This window comes from Diabrotica virgifera, chromosome 3, assembly GCF_917563875.1.
Source record: "Diabrotica virgifera virgifera chromosome 3, PGI_DIABVI_V3a".
NCBI classification, from domain to species: domain Eukaryota; kingdom Metazoa; phylum Arthropoda; class Insecta; order Coleoptera; family Chrysomelidae; genus Diabrotica; species Diabrotica virgifera.
The window spans coordinates 7,778,528-7,797,861 of NC_065445.1; positions in this window are offsets into that span (position 1 = coordinate 7,778,528).

The following is a 19,334-nucleotide window of genomic DNA, read 5'->3' on the forward strand; positions in this document are numbered from 1 at the left end:
CTACTATTTGATATCAGTCCAGTTTTTCGTCGGTCTACCTTGTTTCTTTTTTGTGATATTTCTTGGTTCTTGGAAATTTTTTTGGATTTGGAAATTTTCTGGTTTTTGTGATATTTTCTGGAATCTTTGGGATCCTATTAATGTCCGTATTTGATTGGTTGATTCTCTCTTTAAAAAATGAAAGGACCTTATTAATAGATTAAAATAAATAATGTATTTTCTTGACTTAAAATTATAATTTTTAGTCAATCAGTAAATTAATCAGCATTTTTTCTTTAACCTAATTTTTCTAAAATTGTTTGTAATGTAGATGTCACCTAGTCCATCCTAACTTTTTTTGACATGAAATGCCCACTTCTTTGTTGTGGCTAGACAGCACAGCACTTACTCTGCTTTTCACTAACTGCTCACGTCCTTGTGGTTACAATGAACAACACTTACTAAGTTCTGCACAACTTCTCACATTAAACAAGCTATAACGGTTTAGTCCTCTTGAGCCTTCGCCTCTGGGGTTGGTTGACAAGTAGCTGAAATACTTCATGGTTGGAATGCTTATGATGAAGCCTCTCTTTATGTCTCCTGGCGACTTTCTTAATTTCATTTAGAGTAGATTCGATTTTAAGGTCTCTACGTAAATCTTCATTCCGAACATACCATGGAGCACCTACAAAATATTCCTTGGTATTCGATTCTGGAGCGTTTCTAAATTTCTATAATAATTGCTTTTTTGGTACAGCCGGTTTCAATATCTGTTTGTAAATCAGTATTTTATTCTGGATGGAAAGTTGAGAGTACCTATCATCAACCAACACATATTTTTGTACTTTATTTTCAACGTCAATTGTTCAGTTTTCTTTTTAACATTTTCCTTCTATTTGAGTTTGACATCCAGGTTTAAACCCAGGCATTTCCCTGTTTTCTTATTTAGGAACAATGCTGTTGTTTAAGATAATTATGAAATAATTTATTTTCTTGTTAGTAAAGTTAATATGAACTGATTCCTATTCATTAAATTTTATACGCCCGCCATTTTTCTGACCAACGTTCTATGACATTAATTGCATTTTGTAGGTTTACCGTAGATTCATTCTTCTATAGTTGCTCCTATTGCCAGCATGTCAGAAGTGCTCTATCATCAGAAAATGCGGCTAGTTGAATGTTTTCTCTCTCCGGAATGTCAGATGTGTAAAAGAGGTACGGTACTGGTTCAAGAACGCTACCTTGTGTAATCCCTGCGTTTATTGGCTTTAACTCAGAGTATTTAATTTCCATTTTAACTTTAAATGTTCGCTGGTGTAGGTATAACTGCAGCATTTCAACGAGTTGCATAGGAAATATTTTCTTTAGCTTCATTAGTAGCAAATTAAACAGTTATATTATAAATAATAGTTCTATAAAAATGTTTGTATGAATATAATTGCGGGAGTACACGTGCATACGTGCACTTATGCTTTTTTACTACAAAAATACGCTTACGTCATTCGTGATTTCTGACGTCAGATCACCACAGCGTTGCCAAAACATTAAAATAATAAGTAAATGTGAGATATTTTCCAAATGTCAACATGACATTTGGAAAAAAATGCACATTGACAATGGACAAATGACGTAAGCGTATTTTTTTAGTAAAAACCATATGAAGGAACCGCCACTGAGCGCACTTTTCCCTTTTCGCGTCTTCGGAAGAGAGACAGAGAGCAATCCCAATGATTACACGTTATATTGTGTCAGTATGATCAAGGAGACCGTGTTTTTTACGCAGGGGACATGTCATTGTTTCCGGCATTACATCGGCGACGGGGCAATCAACTCGCGAGAGCGCCCTCTCTTTGCGCCAACTTAAAACTGATAAATTGCCGTTTGCCAAGTCTTTCCTACGCCTAGATAATTGAATCGGGGTAAAAACGACCTAGAATTAACATTATCTGGCTTCTTTTTCGGTTAAAAAGGCGAGGGGTGACGGTTTTCGGGCCGTGTCGCTGTTTAATTTTGACCCGGCTGCGTTTTGTAGGATCTAAAAAGGGCTTACAATTTTTCAGAAGTGGGACAGGTTCAATTTAATTATCTTGCGGGTGAAAATAGGTTATTTATTGGGTTTAAAAACGTACAAATGAAACGGTACAGTATAAGAAGTGGTAACTCAATTTTTAACAAGTACAGTGGAACCTCGTTAACTCGGATTAATTGGGACAGCGGCCGATACGGGTTATCAAAAATTCGGGTTAGCCGGAGAATATGGTAAAAATTAATAAAATAGGGTATACTTACAGATAAACTCTGTTATAAAATTGAAATAACATGAAATATATATGGACATGCACAGTACACATCTAAATTACGTAAGTTGTATAGAGTATAGGTATAGAGTATTGTTTATTTCGTAGACAACGTTCACAACGTAGACAAAAAACACGCAAACACAAAATCTGAATAGATTTACGAACGATTACAGAACGGAAGCGAACAATACGACTGTACTACACACAATACGGTCTCAATCGGAACGATGTTATGTTATTTAAGAACAGTGGAGACCTGGAGACTAAGTCCATTGTTTAAAAAAGAATTTTTTAATAGTCTTTTAGTCTTTTTTAAATAAGTAATTTATAGAGCTGGTACCCTTTGAAAGGCGTAAATATTGGATATTGAAACATTTTAGTCTTTTTTAAATAAGTTATTTATAGAGCTGGTACCCTTTGAAAGGCGTAAATATTGGATATTGAAACATTTTCCAATACTAACTCCAAATCACTAAAATTCAGACTTGTTACTTTTTGGAACTGGTGTATCGATATACTGAACTAGGTGTAGGTATGCCTAAGAAGAATTTTTTTTCTTCTTGTAGTCCATATCCTTTTCAAATGTTGGCGACCATCATGGCAATCTGTAGGTACTTTGCACACTGCTACTCTGAAAATATTTGTCGTTTTTGTGTTGAACCACATTGAGCCAGGAAATCTTCGCTTTCCTTCTTCCCATTTTGATTCTACTTTTCCCTGTAAAATTAGTTGCAGCAATCTATATCTTTCGATATTCCTCACGATGTGACCGAGGTATTCGATTTGAACTGTTTTTATTGTTGTTAACAGCTTTTCTTTTTGTATTCTTAATAGGACATCCTGATTAGTAACGTGGTATAAGATATCTTAAGAACTCGACGATTTTCTAGCAAGTAGCTTCTGTAAGAGTTCACGACTCAACTGCGTACAAAAGTCTAGGAAAGACATATCATGAGAGTAACCTGATTTTATGGATATCGATAAATCCTGACATTTGAATAGCTTAGCCATTTTTTGAAATGAAGATCTTGCTTTCTTTATGCTACATTTGATTTCTAGAGAATGGTTCCAATTTTCATTGACGTTCGTACGAACGTGGGTGCATGTTGTTACTCTTTCTCTTTCTATTCGTTGTCCTTTCACACTGATTGGTCCAAATAGGGTTTCATAACTGTCAGCGAATACCACCGTATCGTCTGCGTATCTGTTATTGATACATTCTCCGTTAATTCGAATTCCGGCTTCAAGATCCTCTACGGCTTCTTGAAAAATTTCCTCAGAGTATGTTGGACAGCAGGGGTGATAGTATACATCCCTGTTGGACCTCACGTTTGATTTTGATATCATCGGATTCTTCTGGCCCTGTATGGATAGGCGATTTTTGGTTCCAGTAAAGATTCTTAATAATTCTTAGATCGCCAATCACCATCAACAATTAAATATTGTATGCAAAACGAAAATTAAAATTAGATGATGTACCAATGTCCTTTTAAATATTTGATTTCTTTCGAATTTACATTGTATTATTAGCTACAACCAGATACAGTTTGTCCAATAGAGGAACAAGAGAAAATCTCCGTTATGTACATTAGGCAGTAAAAACGCGTACTGCTTTTAAAATTAACCAGAAAATTATTGTCTAGTCAAACGCGAAAAATAGAATCCAATATGATTTTTGCATGAGGTAAGTAACTATATAAAATACGCATTTAAAGGATGTTTATGTCAACGCTTACCAACAGCTAGTCCTCTCTCTGTGTCTCTACACTCCCACCAATAACCTACCACTACCGTCGATGCGCGCTAGAGATAGAACATCCTCCAAAATTATAAAGTGCTTCGAAGAACAACGAGAGTTAAGATCGATCAGGAGTATTGATTTGGTAAGAACTTAAAAAAAACAAAATTATTGATAAAAAAACTAACGTTTTCAATCTAATAGCACATAAAACAACATCCAAAAATGTTACTCTACATCCTACCAGATTGAAAACAATGTGAACCTTCTCTGGTTACATCTCCGGGGCTTCTACAATTTGCAAGCCATAACGGATGCTGAGACTAAGGAAGATGAGGGAATTTTACAATTTATAATTTACGTCCCTTCTGCTCAGTGCGGTAAAGTTCCAACGAGAATGGTTCCCTTCGTACTCCAATCAGAGTAAACATGTAAAATGAATAACCATTTTCAATTTCGTTGCAACACGAAACTGCAGCCGCATCATTATTCTAGTTCAATCAGAGAGTGCAGCAAGCACCTCTACCGGTTGGAGTATATACCGGTACATCAGGAGGCACATATGCTGCTCTCTCTGACCCAACCAGGACAAACCCCGGCGTGCAGTCACGGATTGCAACGAACTAATTTTTTAATAATTTGTATTTTGAAAAATATTTTGAAGCCGGAAGTTGAAACAACAAATAAAATATCAGTCATGCAATTTGTGGTTAATCTACTCTAACATCTCAAAAACATGTAGCAGCTCCCTTCTAATTACTACACCAAATCAAGCCCGAGTCTTTATCACCACCGTACTGAAAATTAAAGAACACCAGAGGGTACAGACACGATAAATCTGTATAAAGAGACACTTGAAAGTTTGTCAACCCCCTATGTATAATGACATGTGGTCTAGAGCCAGCCCTATGTGGATATTCGCGTATACATATATCGACGAGATTGATTAATACGGAGCACAACCAGAGATTGAGATTCATATCTTTTTCTATTAATTCCGGGATAAAAAAGAGGAGCGAGCGACTAGAGGGGGATTGGAAATTGCAATCTGCGATATATAGGATATGTGGGGCACTTTTAGAAGGATTAATTAATTATCTTGATGTTGGTACACCCCTTTTTGATTCAGAAGCCAGCTTGATGCAATAATTATTACCTACTTAAAAGAAAAATGCGTTTTACAAACAATTATCAATGTTTGAGAAGTTTTTAATTATTTTTCTGGTATTTTATTTGTCTTTCCATGGACCATTATTAGTCGAGGAAATGAAGCATTTTGGCTCGCAATTTTTTCGTCCGGCATGGATTTACTTGAAATTTTCACAGAAAGTAGGGAATAGTCCAAGGATCATTTTCTATATCATGCCGCTGTAGGTACGCTAAAACCTTGGGGGTGGTTGCCACCCCATCTGGGGGGGGTGGTTGCCACCCCATCTCGGGGGGTGGGAACTTTTTATTAAATTTTAACAATGTAAACCGATGTAAAACGCAATTCTAAGAAAAAAATATTTTTACATTTTTTTCGTAAAACTAATATTTTTCGAGTTATTCGCGGTTGAGAGTAACAGTTTTTCGCTGAAAAAATCCACTTTTTTAGAGAGTTTTTTGAGAATAACTCGAAAAATATGCACTTAATAAAAAAACTGTAGCTATCGAAATTGTGTCTTTTGGTAACATAAACCAAATTCTTTTTCTTTAATATTTTTACGACCAATACAAACCGAGATACGGCATGTTAAAGGTTAGCATTTTTCATCAAATGTATAATTTGAAATATTCAAAGCCAAATAACGGGAAAACTTTGCATTTTTAGAAGAAAACTTAAATAAACTTAAATAATCTTTTTTCAAGGATACAATTAGACCTTTTATACGGAAAAATCAAAAAGTTTCTAGCATAAAATTGAGTGACTTATGAGTAAAAAAAGGTCGGTGCCTGCTTTTCTTTATGAAAAAATCAGTGAAAACAACCCCCTAACTACCCTCCTAATTAAAAATTGGTCTTCACTTTTCTGTAGTTATTTTTTTATATTTGTATTATCAATATACTCAAGAAGTTTGACCCATTTAAAAGGCCTAATTTTAGAAAAATTGGAATTTAGAGAAAAAATTGATTTTTTGCAATTTCGTATTTTTCACCATTTTCTTCAAAATATCTCCGAAAATACTAGAGATACGAAAAAAATGATAGACTACTAAATTTTCGTTTTTTTTATAACTAAAATTTACTTGTGCATCGATTTTCATTACAGTGAATGGTTAGCGAGATATAGCTGTTTAAAACCTCTATTTACGAGCAAACACCCCCTTATCGAGCCCTTTAAATCCACCCCAATTAAAAACTAAGGGATATTACGGAATTTAATTTACACAGTCTTATAGCTCTTCAAAAATCCTACAAAATCATTTTTGAAAAAACTTTTTATTTCCAAAAATAAAGGAGCTATGTTTATAAAACAATTTTTTTTTTTCGAAAAATTCGAATAGTCCGCTTATAGAGCATTTTCAATGTATACAGGGTGTTTCATTAATAATTGTCCATATAGCAACTGGAGAAACCTTACACCTTGAGGCACAAAATACGAAGATTTAACCTAAAACACTTAAATAAAATGTAGTTCCTTACTGAGTTACAGGGTGTTTTATCTAAAAATTCAAAAACTAGTTTTGCTCAGCATTTTAAAAATATTCGACGTATCCTTTTCATACTTGGCAGGAAGTATAGGTATTGTACAAACTACTAAACTATGTTAAACAAACGTTTCTGGCTATTATCAGAGGCGTACGACTGGGGAAATTGAATGGTTGACCCTTTCCAAAATCTACGCCACTGGCGGAATTGCTATTTTCGTTAAATTTTTCGATTCTCCAATACTTTCTATGAAAATAACATACCCTTCATTCGTAACGATAAAGTCATTAATTTTCGAGATATTTGAAGTTAAAAATTAAACGACACGGTTATTTTGATTAATGTATTGTGTCGCTTTATTTTTAATTTCAAATATCTCGAAAACTAATCATTTTATCGTTACGAATGAAGAGTATATTATTTACATAAAAAGTATTGGAAAATCAAAAAATTACACTAAAATAGCAATTTCGTCAGTGGCGTAGAATTTGGGAAGGGTCAACCAGCCACTATCCCCTGACGTACGCCTCTGGAAGTAGCTAGAAACGTTTGTTTATCTTAATTTAGTAGGGTGTACAGTACCTACACTTTCTACCAAGTATAATAAGGATACGTCAAATGGTTTTAAAGTACTGGGCACAAATAATTTTTAAATTTTAATCATATTTTATGAATCATATTGTAAATTAATCAAAATAAGTGTGCCGTTTCATATTTAACTTCAAATATCTTGAAAACTAATGACTTTATCGTTACCAATGAAGAGTATATTATGTACGTAAAAAGTATTGGAGAATCTAAAAATGGCACTAAAATAGTAATTCCTCCAGTGGCGTAGAATTTGAGAAGGGTCAACCAGTCACTGTCCCCCGTCGTACGCCTCTGGTAGTAGCTATAAACGTTTGTTTATGATAATTTAGTAGGGTGTATCGTAGTCGCATTTTCTGCCAAGTATGAAAAGGATACGTCGAATAGTTTTAAAATGCTGAGCCAAAATAATTTTTAAATATTTAGATAAAACACCCTGTAACTCTGTAAGGAACCACATTTTATTTAAGCGTTTTAGGTTAAATCTTCGTATTTTGTGCTAAGGTTTCTCCAGTTACTATATGGACAATTATTATTGAAACACCCTGTATAATACCACAGAACTAGTTCGTACCTATACTAGAAGATGACTAAAAAACTATTTGTATTTTTGTATTTGTACATATTTGTAAATTCGTATTTTTGTGTAAATTTATGTTTTTGTAATTCTTTAATTCTACTTTTTTTCTGTATAGATCTAATAAATTATCTACTTATAAAAATTGCAATGTTATTAAGGGTGGATTTTAAGGGTTGAAATATGATATTATATCCTTTAACATAACACAATCATTATTTAACCAATCAAAACCAAATTTTACACATATTAAAGTTTACAATGTTTGTATATAATTTTTGACAATAAGGTGTAGTTTACACCCATAAAAATAATCAACGCCCTTGAGCATGATATGGAATATGAAGTACAGGGTTAGATGATCCTAATATCAAATTTTTATGTAAATCGATGCAAGCCGGAATTATTTTTTTAGGATAAGTAAATTTTTTATATATGGCTCCAACAAGGGTGGTTGTAAGGGTTGAAATATTATGATATTATATCTTAAAGCATAAAACAATCATTATGTAACTCATAAGAAGCAAATACATATTGACAATATTAAAGTTTAAAATGTTATTTTATAATTTTTTACAATTAGGGGTAGTTTTCACCCTTAAAAAACCAAAAGCGTACAACGGCTCTATATAAAAAATGAACTAGAGGGTGAAATGAGCCTAATCCCAAATTTTTGAACAAATCGATGCTGGACGAAAAAATTGCGAGGTTTTGCCATTTTTTCAGTTTTATTTCCTCGACTATATTATGAACTTTATTTATTAATATGTATTTATTTATTTATTATAAAAATTTTGTACAAACTTACATAATAAATACTCACAATAAGTGAAACATCGTCGAAATGTCGAAACGTAGAACCTAATAGACTCATGACTTGATTGGCCATTCTCCTCCATCCCATCTTGGCCATTGCTTTCATCCTCCAATTTGTAACGTAGAGTCTTTTTAGATCAGTTTCTACATCCGTTGTTCACTTTGTTCTGGATCGATCATAGAGATGGAATCGAGCCGAGCCGAGCCGAGCCGAGCCGAGCTTTTGATAAGCTTGAGGTCGGCTTGAAATTTCGAACTGAGCTCCAGATTTCGAGCTCGGCTTGAACTTCGAGCTGCAGGTTGAGCTCGTGGCTCGTATCGGATCGGCTCGAATAGTTGCAGCAGAGAAAATATACGTAAGTCGATACAGTGCGTCCATAAAGTAACGCATAAATTCATTATTTCGTAAACCGACGACTTTAAGAAAAAATCCCGAAACAGGTCGATTTTTATTTTTAAATTACAATTTTTTGGCATATACATCATACTAGTGACGTCATCCATCTGGGCGTGATGACGTAATCCATCCATGTGGCCTACATATTCAAGTTTTTTTTGTTTAATTGTGCTCACGATTTCTTTCTCTTTTCCGATTCTGTGAATTACCTCTATACATAAGATTCTACATGGTCAATTAGTATGTTGTTTATCCTTAACTGTCGAGCAGGTTGTTGCTGTTTGCTTATCAGCATCCATTTTGTCTTCTTGAGGTTGAGATTCAGGCCGTATTCATCACTAACTGAATTAACTCTTTCCATTACCTATTATAATTTATCTATGCTACTGGCAAGGATCGCCGTGTCATCGGCATGTCTTATATTGTTGCTTAACTCACCAACATTGGTCTATTTTTATGCTCTCATTTGCATTTTCCATACATTTTTTAAATATTTCCTCGGAATAAATATTGAATAGGAGTTACGATACACCCCTGCCGGGCATTTCTTTTGATCTCTACACTTTCAGTAAGTTCGTTGCCAATTTTTGCTATTGCTGTTTGACCCCAGTATAGGTTTGCCACAATCCGAATATCCTTGTCCTTGTCGTCAATAGGGAGTTTTTGTGCACACAAATACGTAAACGTAACGTATCATTTTGACATATACGCTTGCGCATTAATGGTTTAACTCCCGTATCTCGATACGTATTAACCTAAAGTAACGCTCTGATACGTACGTGAGAACGCATCCCTATCGAGACGAAAGTCACCGAATGCACACGAGGATCTTGCCCGATTACCTACCAAATGAACATTTTATCAGCGTACTACCCGTTTATAAACATTTTAAGGTTATTTTGGTTATTGTTTTAGTCTATTTGAGTAAAATTATTCTATGTTTGTAATTGGAAATTGGAACTTCATAATAGATTTAAAATTTTATTGTTTTAAGTTGTCTATTAATAAAGCAAAACAAACAAATCTTGTATTAATTTAAGAAATACAGTGATCACCACAATTAATAACTAGATAAACAAATGACCTAATTTCAGTAAAATTTTCAAATAAATATGACCAAACTATTTACATTATACTGGAATTCTGATGTAGGTACAATAATTTACAACTAAAAAGTAGGTATAAACAAAAATAAAAAAAATTTAACCAAAGGAAAAATAATATTTTTATATTTAAATAGAAGCAATTAAAACCATACAATTTCATCATTCATTTATCTTTTTTTACATTTGTATATTAATTGTATATTGTGTGAGCATTGTTTTATTTTTTTAATGTCAACGGAATTTAAAAATGACTTTACGATTTGCTTTACGTTACGTTAAGGCAGTTACAAAAACTACCTATTTTAACGTTCATCCTCTACGACACGTTAGTTGCTTTACGTATACGGAGATGCGTTACGTTACGTAGCAACAAAAACTCCCTAATACCTGTATTTCGCAGAATATCTCATGATTGACGGTGTCAAAAGCTTTTCTAAAATCCGCAAAGCACAATTACGCATCCTTATCAACGTCTCTACACCGCTGTATAAGCACCTGGAGAACGAAAAGTGCCTCTCTAGTTCCAATAGCTTTCCGAAAGCCAAACTGCATTATTATAATTGAATCTATAATGCACAACGATACAATTTTGTTATCACTCTTTCTTATACGAAGACTTTTCTTCTGTATAATTTAATGATCACATCCTTTAAGATCTTCATTATTATCCACTTAACTGATTCGTAGCGTGAAAGTCGCCCAGTCTACCTAGACAGCGTAATCTACATAAAAATAAAAACTTTTCATCGGCCTGAATTACGATTCAATTTCCGACACCCAACAAACATCAGGACTCATTCATTCTTTTACAATGAATGAAAAGAACAAACCTTAATCCATACAAAGTCCTCGTCAAAGCTCTACTTACAAAACTTTAGTCTATACAGAGTGTCACGGACTGAATGGAGATTATAATCATGTGATTCTATAACAATTTTTAGATTTTTTATTTAGGAGAAATATTGATAATTTGATAATAATGTATAAAAAAAATGAATATTTATTTTAATGCTTAAAACAAAAAACAGCTAATAATGTTCTGAAGCTATTTTCTTATATATACAGTTTACTATTTTGGTTAGGAATAAGCAACAATTTTATTTTAGAATGAGTTTATTTGACGTTTCGATTTCCACTTCGGAAATCGCACCCTAATAGTCTGGACCTAAAAGGTCGTTAGCAGTTTTGCTGGAATTGAATCTTAAGATTGCATATTAAAGATTTGTGGCAAAGTCCGCAGAAAGTGTGCTATTTTGTTTATTAACAAATCAGCGCGTCGAAATCTTGTTTTTTAATTATCAATTTTCCTCGGAAAATCCGGGTTTTCTCAACAAAATCTTTTATTTTCAACTAAAATTTTAGGGAAGCAATTATTTCTCAACAAATAAATAACTAGGTGGCCTACAAGCTTTTTGTAGTAGATTATATTATTTTCAGAAGCCCGCGAAAATCGAATGCGATTTTTTGGCAATTTTCGGATTTTAAATCGCTTATAACTTTAAAACTATTAACTTTTGGGAAAAATGTCAAGAAACTTATTTTATTTAGAATATCCCAAAGAATATACAAAAATTATTTTTCGGAGAAAAATAGGAGATTTTTGAAATAGAGCTCGCCGCACCGGTAATAAAATCGGATAAACACGCATATTTAACAATTAAAAAACAACGGTATAAATTAGGGTTAGACACGATCACTCTTCAGAATCTTGAAGCTGAATGTTTAGTCTTCAATTTAAGTATCTGGAAACCTCAAAAATACTAATTTAAATATGAGTTTTTAAGCCTCGAAAATGCGTATTTTCGCATTTTTCAGATTTTAAATCGCTTATAACTCGAAAACTATCAATTTTTGAAAAAATTTAAAAGATACCTTTCTTGTTTAGAATAGACTACAAAACTTAAAAATATATGTTCCGGAGCAAAAAAACGTGATCTTTTGTATTTGTTTAAAAAAATTGTTTAAACAATTTCTGCCCAAAAATTCCGCCCGGTACCCTTCAAATTTTTGTTTAAAGGGGACATTTTTGAATAGGAATCCACAAAGAAACCGAATCAGAAATTTTTCCAGATGGGAGCGGTCTCACCACATGGACTATCTAAAGATTTATAAAACTGAAATACACCATAAAATGGTTACAATAAGTAAATGAATATAAAACGTAATGAATTAATGGCGCTGAGTTTAAACATTACAATGACATGACGTCACGACCAATGAGGGCTCGTTTTGGGCTGGCCGCTATAATTTGAATTTTCTCTCGATTTTAATCGTCTTTAGGGGCCAAACGAAAGACAAAAACAACTTTTTGTCGAATTTTTTAGCATCTTTGTCGAATTAAAAATTTTATGCAAGTTCCCTATTTAAATTAGAGTATGTATGAGCGGATTCAGGAATGTTACACAATTATTTGGCATATCAACAAATAGAATATCTTACAGCATACTAATAATATATTATATCAAAATAATCAAAACGATCGGTATTATGCGTGAAAACTATCAAAAATGCCAAAAAAACTAGGTTGAAGAAAATAGAACTTCAACTGAAGTTCAAAATCGGTGAACGTTAAAAATATGTATTTCCTCGGCTTCCCATAGAGCAATTTCCTTAATTTTTTTTAATCCGAACTAACTTGAGTAGAGCCAGCTAACTAAATCATTAACAGATGCCAAAGATGCTTTAGTTTTTTTATAATAAATTAATTTATTTAGGAACAAAATAAAACTACATATTTTTTCTATGTTATAGACTTTTTTGTAAAAGCTTACCACACGTGTGCCTTTTAACGTTCTAAATACAAATATGTACAATTATTTAAACAATTGTTGTTTAAACAAATTAAAAACAGTTTTTTACCAAACGGCGGACTGAACGGTTTCAGCGGATTTGATTTCGCTCCGGAACAATCTGTCATCTGTTTTTATATTTCCTTGATGAAATAAAAACTATTTAATTAAACAAAAGATTGTTTTGATTGTCTAAACAAGAGTTTCCAAGTGAAAACAACTACATTTTCAACAGGACACATACAGGCTTTTTGTATCTTTTTCAGTATTTTTTTGCCAATATTTTTTATGGTAACACCATCAATTACCACCTTATTAAAAAAATAATCAGATGCACTGTGTCACTCCGTATATATAAAATGTCCTAAAGACATATAGAACCTCTCGCGTCTTCTTCTTCCAGTGGTAACTGGAGCTGAGGATGTTAAGAATTTCGCCACCTGCGGCGCTGCAGTGTTTTATCTTCTTCTGCATCTATCCCGTGGATTTATGCGTTCCTTGGCAAGTATTTGTCACAGTCGTAGCTCTCTCTTTAGTATTAGTTAGAACAAGTAGCTGCCACTGTTTTACCCAACAAACGACGGGGGGTACAGTTGACCAATTCAACGTTGCGAGTTGTTCCGGTCTCATGTTTTCTTTTCACAATAGTTCAGATATTATTTGACTCTCAACTATATTATGATCTAGTTTTATTGCATCTAGTATCTAGTGCAAGATCCGAATGAAAACACGTATCTATCATAAAAATAAAAATTCATATTACATCATCTTCTTCTTCTTCATGTACCATGTCCTTTTGAACGTTAGTTACCATCATAGCTATCTTGATTTTATTCACTGCCACCCTAAATATCATGCTGCTGGTATTAATACCATACCAATCTCGCAAGTTTTCCAACCATGAAGTCTTCGTTCGTTCTGGACTGTGTTTGCTGCTATTTTACCTTGCATAATATTTTGTAGTAACCTCTATTTGGGACCTCTCATTCCATTTTCGAAATACTCCAGCTTTCTCTTATTATTTTATAATCTCCTTAGTCTTGGAGAGACGATCTAGTATTGTGGAGTTTCCAATTTTCTCCACCCAAGAAACTTTTAAAATTCTTCTGTAACACATTTTAATACTCAAGTAATTTTCTAGTCCAACTGTCGTCGTTCATTCTTGCAACATCTCCCGCCCATCTCCCTTTTTTGTCTTGTAATACGTTCGATAATATTTTCCACTCCGGTTAGTCTACGATTGTCCTGGTTCCTTTTCTTAGTCTTTTCCTAAGCTTGTGTGACTCTTTGTTAATTGCTGTAGTTGTTGTAGCATAACTCTGGCTTCTCCTAAGTCTACGAGAATAGTGTCATCGGTATATCGGAGGTGGTTTAAAATACAACAAGGTGCTTATACCAAAAAAATAGTAGAGAAATACAGAAACATATAATCGATATAGCAGCGTTAGAGTAGAAGAAAGCTGGGTAAAAATTAAAGGAAACCTCTTAAACTCAGCTAAAGAAGCGTGCGAAGATACAAGAGAGAGATAGAAGAGAGAGAAGAGGTAGAAGAGAAGAGAAGAGTGATAGAAGATAGTAAGACATGAAACACATGCACTTGTAAGAATAGACGTACAATGGGGACGTACCTCAAAAGAACTGGGGCATAATTTTTCTTCTTCTTCTTCTTTGTGTGTAGACATGACTCTGTCTGTTTTTCAATGTGCCTCTAGTAAGTTATCATTCGTTTTCGTGGTCTTCCCACTGATCATCTCCCTATTGGGGAACAGTCTCTCGCTGTCCTTACTGCTGTTTGTTATCATTCGGCTTATGTGGTCATTCCATTCTATTTTTCTGTTTCTTACCCAGTTATTAATGCTGTCCGTCCTGCATTTCCGTCGTATATATGTACTTCTAGCTATGTCCCATAGAGTCTTACTATCGATTTTTCGAAGGATTTTCATCTCCACTGTTTCGAGCAATCTTTTTGTCTTCTCTGTGACTGGTCGTGTTTCTGCCGCATAGTTCATTATGGGTCTGATGATTGTTTCGTAAATTTTGCCTTTCATTTCTCTTCCGATATTTTTATTTCTCCATATTTTGTCATTCAGGCAACCTGCGGCTCTGTTTGCTCAATTCACTTGATCTTCCACTTCTGTATCGAGCCTTCCGTACGTGGATAGTCTGATGCCTAGATATTTAAACTCCATCACTTATTCTATTATCTGATCCTCCAGCTCCAAATTACATCTTATTTAATTTGCTGTTATAACCATGCATTTTGTCTTTTTTGGGGAAATTAACATGTTAAATTTTCTGGCGGTTATAATTAATGGAAATAAGGTACCTAGGGAAAACCTCTTTATGGTAGAAATATAAATAATAATGAATACTATGAGAATTATTTTAACAAAAACCTAGAACATCTTTAATATTTTTTACTCAATTTACTGTTTGTAAAATATAAATTGTGGACGATTAAAATGGTCCACTGGACGAGAAGTTTATTAAATATGTATACCGCACACGTACTAGTACCACCTTATTATTCATTTTTGTGTATTTATATGGCATTTCAAATATTTTTACCAGTCAAAGACCCCAGTTAAAGAGACAGTGTCCGATCACCCACGAAGAATACTTATTAAAATATTAATATCAATAATTTATTTATTTATAAATAATGTATTAATTGTAAGAACAATTTAGAAAACGATGGTTAGACGACATAGAGGACGTAAAAGTTATTTCGCCTGCATTATATTTTTTATTTTTAGCTATATTTTGTGGAACGAACACATTAGTAGAACGGCAGAGGATAGGATAGTATGAATAGCACGAAATAATTCACCAAATGGACGAAGAAGTATTGGCAGAACAAGAAAAAGATGGTGCGATAATTTAAACAATTTAGGAGGCTAATATTAAAGAAGAAACAGGCTTTAAAGCCTACATACCAGAAGGAAAAAGAAGAAAAACATTACACCTCTATTCTCTGCACCATTGCTAATGTAAACTAAATCTACCAATATATCTCATTCCTTATTTCCAATCCAAAAGTTTCTGCACCGTCAGTATCCGCTTTCTTGCTTACCTTGGCACTTAAGTCTCAGATGAACATTTTGATTTATTTTTGTTTTATATTTTTGATATTTTGATGGTAAAAAAACTTTAAAAATACAAATTTTATACTCATCTTATAGCAAAAATTATCTTCCTCTTCTTTTTAATCATTTGGCAAAATTTTATGATGGTAATATTATTTACGTCCAGAATTTATTATACAGGGTGGTGAATCGTAAAACGGGCCAGAGGAAACTCAATGTAAAATTCTAAACTGTTGAATTCCTGCTTCCCTAATTATTTTACATCAAAAGTCATGAGAGAATAATTGTAGAGGACTGAAATCTGTAATAAAATCAAAAGTTAAAATTGTTCTACGATTTAAACGCATTCCAAAATTTTGAAAAACAATACATTTGCCACAGTCAGAGCCTATTTTACTTCAAATCAAGCCTGAGGCACTATACACTTTTTGGGGCCCTAAATATAATTTAACAATAATAATAATAATAATAATTCATGGAAATTCAAATACGGAGACAATGGAGAATGCAAAGTACCCAGACAATAACGATTATAATGTCTACTACTGGAATCATTTCGAAGACCCTCCTCGAAACATCAAAAAGCTGGGTCTGAATGAACATCTTTATAAGACCCTGCAGAAAGCTGTACTACTCGCGACGGCCAGAAGTGTACGAAAATTTTTGGGAGATACACCTGCATACCAAGTCACCTAGGGCTCGATAACATGGAAAGAGTCCCACCAGAGCTCAATCCTTTTGATACCGTAGGTATCTGGAATGAGTCAATTTTTCCCTTAGAGGGAGTGTGAGCCGTATGGCTAAATCTGGATGACAATAATAATACTGCACCAGAAATTTAAATTTTTATAAACAATAAATAAAATTTATACCTATTTAAACAATTAAACATTGATTAATAATTATAATTCTTATTGTTATCATTCATCATTTCCTGTTCGTAAAATGAAATAATTTTGAAAATCTATTTTGATATTGTAATAATTTTTTTTTGTGATTTTCCAGACCCCATTAAAATACGGGCCCGAGGCAGGTGCCTCACTGGCCTAGTGGTAAAATAGGCCCTGGCCACAGTAGGTATTTGTGTAAAAGTTAGGCCACACGTTACTATTTAACTGACAGTGCTCACACCATTGACTGAATAAAAAATCTTTATTATTAATACTTTCTCCGCAACTGAGGGTATCTTATCAGCTGTATTGTTTTTAGACAATAAATGATAAAATAAAAATATTGACAGTTCAAAAATGTGAAAATAATAACTTCATTGTAACACATTATTGCACTGTGTGTGGCCTAATTTTGGGCTGAAAAACTGAAAAATGTATTACATTTTTACCAAATTTTGGAATATGTTTAATTCGTAGAACAATTTTAACAGTTGTTTTCAATAAAGGTTTCAATCCTCTACAAATAGTTTCTAATGTCTTCTGACGTAAAATAATTAGGGAAGCGGGAATTAAACAGCTTAGAATTTTACATTGAGTTCCATATGGCCCATTTTCCAATTCACCACCCGGTATATACTAATGTTTTGAAATTTCTGTTTTGAAATAATTGTTTTGAAATTTCAAGTCACTGTGTCGTTATTTTCGAAGAAAATTGAATATTGTTACCACCAGTCGTTGTATTCCCTTTAGTTGATTTCAATGTACACAACGATTCTGAAGCAGTTATTTCCATGGTCCTTAAAAAGTCCAGTAATAACACCTTTGGCATCCATCTATCGGTTGCAATCCGCAAAGAGGGTGCTTTGGGGGAGATTTGGGGCCGAGGGGTGAACATTACGAAACCACTAAAGCACTTAAAATGCCTCTCGAAAGCAAGTCACAGCCGCAGAACACAAATAATAAGCATTCCCGGTTTGATATTGGCAGAGCAGCGACACTGCCACTGCACGGAGTAATAAGAGATTTTGGATATTTGATTCAGGACCAGAGACGGGCTTTTTATTTGATAAAAATTACAATTACAATGGCCACTAATAATTACGAACTTTATACTAGTGTATAATATTGTATATATGCAACTTACTATTCTCAATACATACAGGGTGGCCGAATGAAAACGAAGCAGAGGTATTATTAGGAACTACGACAAAATTTATTAAGAACAAAGACGCACAATTTTGGGCCAATGATTTTTAAGTGCATTCATTTTTTCGAATCCTGAGAAAACTAATCAGTATGTATGTTTGAAAAATTTAGACGCAGAATGAAAGATTACTACCGAGGGCCGAAAGTCTCTGAAATCTTCTATAATGTTTATTTTAATAAGTTACTGTGGTAAAAAAAGAGAAAATTTAGTGTGATTTTAATTTCAAATATCTCATTCAAAAGAAACGTTTCGTTTATTTTCAGGGAGTTTCAGCACTCGGTAATAACGTAATATTTCATTCTGCGTTAAAATTTTTCAAAAATATTTATTAGTTTTCTCAAGATTCGAAAAAATGTGAATGCATTTAAAAAAATGTATTTTGTTAAAAAGCATTGGTTCGAAATTTTGCGCTTACGCTCTTAAACGAGGACACATTTTCCCGGTATTTTCGATACCTTTAAGCCAGAGTAAACATCACCCCAAGTCAAATAAGATTTAAAATCATTTTAAAACCCTTGCAATTCCTGAATTCCTGTAAATATATTAGTCTTATATTTTTTTAATTTATTAAATTTATTACCTGCTTAATAATTGATTAATTACGTCAATGGTTTAGATTTTAATTTATTTCCTTGCTCAGCTTTTGTTTTTTTTTTGTCACAACCAAGTACTCAATTAAATGATTCTCTTGTGAATGTTAGTTGTATACGATTTATTCCATTCCAAAAAGGATAGATAGCGTTTTCTTGTATGTACATACTTTGTTTTTGCATTTAGAAGAAGAATAAATTCAAGCCGTATAAAATATTCTCAATGCAGAAACGGGGATTATTACTTACATACTTTTCCGCACGCGACTGTAGTTTGCCGAACGACGCAAAGCGGGAGTTCGGCAAGCAGTCGAGTGCGGAAAAGAGACTTTATGCAAGCGTTAGGAACAATATTTTTTCTACGAGTCTTTAAAAAATGACCAAATCTTAATCAATTAATTTAATTAATATGAAAATACATACATAAATTAATTCTTTGGCAAGGTTGTCAAAACCAAAGTTTCAGCATAATTGGTTAGCATGACGACGATTTTGGTTTCCATGACGACAATTCAAAACCACTGTTATTGTCTACTGATTTGACTTTCGAATATGAATATTACGTCAAAATTATTTTATTTCATCGAATTCTCGCGTTAATTTCATTAAAACATGAACACAATAAGATATATTTGAAATA